The sequence below is a fragment of the Ictalurus punctatus genome, chromosome 1 (assembly GCF_001660625.3).
Source record: "Ictalurus punctatus breed USDA103 chromosome 1, Coco_2.0, whole genome shotgun sequence".
Taxonomy (NCBI): Eukaryota; Metazoa; Chordata; class Actinopteri; order Siluriformes; family Ictaluridae; genus Ictalurus; species Ictalurus punctatus.
In genome coordinates, this window is record NC_030416.2 from 11,701,781 (window position 1) to 11,707,077 (window position 5,297).

Below are 5,297 nucleotides of genomic sequence, written 5' to 3' on the forward strand. Positions count from 1 at the left end.
TTCATCTCTCAAACAGGTTTCATCTCTTGAGCATCTGAATGCTCTATGTTCTTTGTGTCTAAAATGAGAAGGCTGTGGCGTGTAATCTGCCAGTAAAGCACTTCAGCATCTTGCATGCTTTTCATGTCTGCTGGGTCTTGGGCCTTGGTCGCTTCTCTCACTTCCCTCTTTCTTGTCCGAGTCATCATATTTTGTGAACACAATATACTGTCTGATCTTCTGCATAAACTGGTCATTGCAGTCCACCACTCTGAAATAAATACAGTGTTAAATGAGGGTTAAAACTATGATTATGATTAAATATTGTAATATCATGATGGTGATCAATTTGGTCATGATTATAATATTATTGGCCATCATGCTTGTGTTCCTTACCAGAGATACCAGCGGTCTCCCAGGCCATAGTGCAAACCACACATACCCAGCCTTGGTTACAAACACTGCAGCAGCTGATGTTCCTGAATCAAATAGGTGGCTACCACATACACAGAACCCAGCAGTAAACTGTAAACAATCATTGCAGTGTTTCTCAAAGTGTGTGTGTGTGTGTGTGTGTGTGTGTGTTTGTGTGTGCGTGTGCGCGCGCGCGCGGGCGGGGGGTGTCGGTAGGGTAGGTATAATTGGGGGGCGACAACAACGACTGACTCCTCTTGGTCAGTGGTGTAATTGCAGAGGTTTCCAAAATGTTTAATTAATTATATGTGTGTGTGTGTGTGTATATATATATATGTTATATATATATATATATATATATATATATATATATATATATATATATATATATATATATATATATATATATATATAGTGCGGGTTATCGCATGCGGAGAGGAAGCGCTCCTCTTGACCACACTCTGGCTCCTCAAAGTAAGAGAAGCTTCAGTCAGTCATGTGACTTTACTGCTTCACTGCTTTTACAATAAATCATGTTCAGGTTACAGTGTCATGTCATCTAATTCACAAGAAGCAGTGTCTATTGATGATAATTAGCATAATGCTAATTACCTTGTTAGCGAACATGGCTACTGGTTTATATTACACACTAAAATCCTTAGCCAAGTTGATTAGCTTGGCTTAATAAGGTAGTTTATTTCCATAGTATAATGTTTACCCCAATAGTTAGTCACTTTTACCAAACCTGCTTACTGGTTTTACACTAAATCATGATGAGTCTAGTGATGAGCCAGCTAGCGTGCTAACAAACTGTGTTACAGGTGAATGTTATTTACCTGGTCAACTTATAGCTCATTATTTCATTTACACAATATCATAGTGATTTTAAAGCTGGTTTGCTTGCTGAACTCGGTTAAAGGTTTTAATAACTATAACAGTATAATATTTATATAGATTTGGGTGATGGACAGGAGATTTTAGAGCAGGGGTCTCAGACTCACGGCCCGAGGGCCAATTGCGGCCCGCGGAATGATATTTTGTGGCCCCCTACTTGAAATCAAAGCTTGCTGTTAGTGCGGCCCGCCCCCACTAACTTTTTCTCACATGCACCTGCGTGAGTCATTGCCCTGGGCGTTTTATATTTTTTAACACTTGTGGGCTACCATAGCTCAGGCTCGTGACAACAACACGAATTATCAACGTTGGTCACTTCAAATGTGTTTTGGGAGTGTTACCGAGTGCAAATACGTTTTTTTTGGTCACCCAGTCATGTCTTTTTCAGAACCTGCCGTGAAGAGAAAGGTTGGCGATGAGCACAGACAATTTCAGGAGACGTGGGAAACGGAATATTTTTTTGTAGCGCACAGGGGCATTCCGACGTGTCTAATATGCACAGATAAAGTTGCGGTGCACAAGGAGTATAACATCAGACGTCATTACTCAACTAGACATGCTAAGGAGTATGCAAAATACCAGGGAGATGAGCAAGAGGACCGGGTCGCCAAACTTAAAACATGTCTACTGAGGCAACAAGATTTTTTCAAGAAAGCAAGCAAAGAGAGTGATGCAGCAGTCGAAGCTAGCTTCGTGGTGAGTGAGATGATTGCTAAGGCAGGAAAGCCATTCAAAGACGGCGAGTTCATCAAACAGTGCATGTTACAGGCTGCAAGTATAGTCTGTCTGGAAAAGAAAGGTCAGTTTAGCAACATCAGCCTTTCAGCCAACACAGTGGCAGAGCGCATTTCTGACCTGTCGGATAACATTTACGATCAACTGCGTGAGAAAGCTAGACATTTCCATTCATACTCAGTCGCTCTTGATGAGAGCACAGACGTCACTGACACTGCGCAGCTCGCAATATATGTCCGTGGTGTTGATGACAATTTTGAAGTGATGGAGGATTTGCTCACAGTAATTCCAATGCATGGCCAGACCACCGGTCAGGAGATATTCCACCAGCTGTGTGATGCCATTGTGGATGCCGGCTTACTATGGAAGTGTTTTGCTGGAATAACAACTGATGGAGCGCCATCAATGACAGGGAGGAGAAATGGACTGGTGGCACTTGTTCAAGGAAAACTGAAAGAGGATTGTGTGGAAGAGGCCATTGCTTTGCACTGCATTATCCATCAGCAGGCCCTTTGCAGCAAATGCCTTAAGTTTGACAATGTGATGTCTGACGTTGTGAAATGCATCAACCATATCAGATCCAGGGGCATAAAGCACCGGCAGTTCTGCACCTTTTTGGAGGAAATAGAGTCAGCATATGAGGATGTGCTCTACTTCACCGAGGTACGTTCGCTTAGCAGGGGGGACGTCTTGAAGAGGTCTTTTGAGTTGAGAGCATAAGTGAAAGCCTTCATGGATAAGGATGGGATGGCTGTTCCTGTACTAAGTGATCCCAAATGGCTAATGGACTTAGCTTTTCTTGTTGACATCACACAGGAGCTGAATGTACTGAACAAGAAGTTACAAGGCCAGGGCCAGCTTGTCAGTGTTGCATATGACAGTGTCAGAGCATTCGCCACAAAACTTGTGTTATGGAAAGCCCAGCTTTCTCAGACAAACCTCTGCCATTTCCCAGCATGCAAGGCGCTCATGGATTCAGGCACACCATTCAGTGGTGAGAAGTATGCTGATACCATTCTAAAGCTACAGGAAGAATTTGATCACAGGTTTGCAGACTTCAAGACACACAGAGCCACGTTTCAAATTTTTGCTGACCCCTTCTCCTTCGATGTGGAAGATGCCCCCCCTGTGGTTCAGTTGGAGCTAATTGACCTGCCGGGCAGTTCTGAACTCAAAGCCAAGTTCAAGGAGGTGAGTGGAAAAACAGACAAGCTTACAATTTATGAGAGAATTGCCCCCCACGTTCCCTGAGCTTTCCAAGATGTTCAAGCGAATCACGTGCCTTTTTGGGAGCACCTATCTGTGCGAAAAGCTCTTCTCCACTATGAACTTTAATAAATCAAAGTTCAGGTCCAGACTTACAGATGAGCATCTTCGAGCCATACTGAGGGTCTCAGTTGCTTCCTCCCTCAAGCCAAATGTGGCTCAGCTGTGTAAGAGGAAACGCTGCCAAGTCTCTGGCAGCAAGAAGTAGGAGGAAGTAAGAGAAACCTATGTTCTGAAGAACCGTTCATGTTCTGCATGTTCTGAATAGTTATTACTAAAGATTAAGAAGATTGGATCGGTTGTACTGTTTTTGGAATACTTGAAATCCTTTTTTTGTGGAATACTTGATGCGGCCCAGCCTCACCCATACTCTACCTCCAGCGGCCCCCAGGTAAATTGAGTTTGAAATCCCTGTTTTAGAGAGTTTAATCATGTCACCTGTACTCTCTCAAACACACATCTGTGTGTTTGTGGAAACTCTGGACTAGCATTAGCTACACTGCTAACAAACCTGGCTACTTATCTTGGGAGCTAACATTAAGTCAAAATTGTATTGAGCAGAGCTAAACATTTTAATGAGTATCTGGTCAAATATTATTTCTTATTAATGCATAAACAAGAATTATACAATAGAATATTTAGCTGAATGCTGGTGCACTTGAAAACTACCCATTTTAAGGTCTCAACATAATATAATATTTATCCTAATGTTACTAAATAATAAATCTGACTGTTGGTTTTAAATGTATGATAGAAATATTGGTTGTAAATGTAATTCTGAGTCAAATAACAGTAATTTATTACAGAGCCTGAGGATGTGCTGGAAGAATCGATATTTACTCCCTCTGTCCTCCAGGTATGTGTCAGTTAGAAAGAAATAATTTAACTACATTTGTAACCTGTAGGCTGCTATTGTGTGTGTGTGTGTGTGTGTGTGTGTGTGTGTGTGTGTGTGTGTGTGTTAAGGTTGTTGAGCCAAACCTGCAGCTGCTGCCCACCGAACATCACCAAGAACCTTCAGCTGTTGTTCTGGTATAAAAACCTTCTATTTGTTTATTAAATTCAATCACAAACTTTTCTAAAGTTGTTTTGTTAGTATGAAACTGCTATGATATGATCTTATGAGCTGAGCAATTTAGTTCCTCTTTTCAAACTCCTTCAGCTTCCAGTCTGGGATATTGTACAGTGCTAAAGCCGAGATACACACACACACACACACACACACACACACACACACACAAAAAAAACTCTCTCTCTTTTCTTTACAAGCTCTAATGTTTCGTTTTGTTTCTCTATTTCTAGTCAGTGGACATGAGGAGAGACTTTCTTGGCATGATAAGGGGTACAGAGAGTCGACTCTGCTGGTTGGAAACCACAGAAATACAACGCCTGAATCACAAGGTAATCACAGTCTTTATTACTCTGATGAAGAGACTTGACATTAATGATTATTAGAAGAGCGCTTTTGTGAAATGCAGTTGTAGATCTTGAGTCTAATCTAATTGTTATTTGCAGGGATTCCCTTATTTTACCAACGCTGAGGACTGTTTCCCTGGCATAGAGGTAAGGGATAATTCGTAGTGGCATAACAAAATTTTGTTACTTGCTGTGACTAATTGTGATTGTGTGTGTGTTAAGTTCGTTGAGACAAACCTACAGCTGCTTACCACTGAACCTCACCATGACCCTTCAGCTGTCGTTCTGGTAACCAAACCTTTAATTTATTTACTAAAGCCAATTACAAAATTTTCCAAAGTTGTTTCTACTGTGTAGAAAGTGACAGAATGTTAGATGTGTTGGTATGAAACTGTTATGATATGAAGCACTTTTGATCTTTGTGCTGTACTTTCCACAGCCTCTCAGTGCCGGTGAGATGAGCAGCACCTGGAGCGATGTTCAGTTCTTCTCTGAAGACTCCTTCAGCTTCCAGCAGTCTGGGGTATTGTACAGTGCTGCAGCTGAGATATACAAAAACACACACACACACACACACACACACACACACACAC

The 5,297-nt window shown here is 41.7% G+C and overlaps 1 long non-coding RNA gene across 1 annotated transcript; it reads left to right on the top strand.

Annotated features, from left to right (window-relative positions):
- Positions 1–4,604: 4,604 nt before the first annotated feature.
- On the top strand, positions 4,605–4,992 carry LOC108259094 (uncharacterized). Its single transcript, XR_008397173.1, has 3 exons — positions 4,605–4,689; positions 4,804–4,851; positions 4,927–4,992. It is a non-coding gene; the product is annotated as an uncharacterized LOC108259094 (long non-coding RNA).
- Positions 4,993–5,297: the final 305 nt, after the last annotated feature.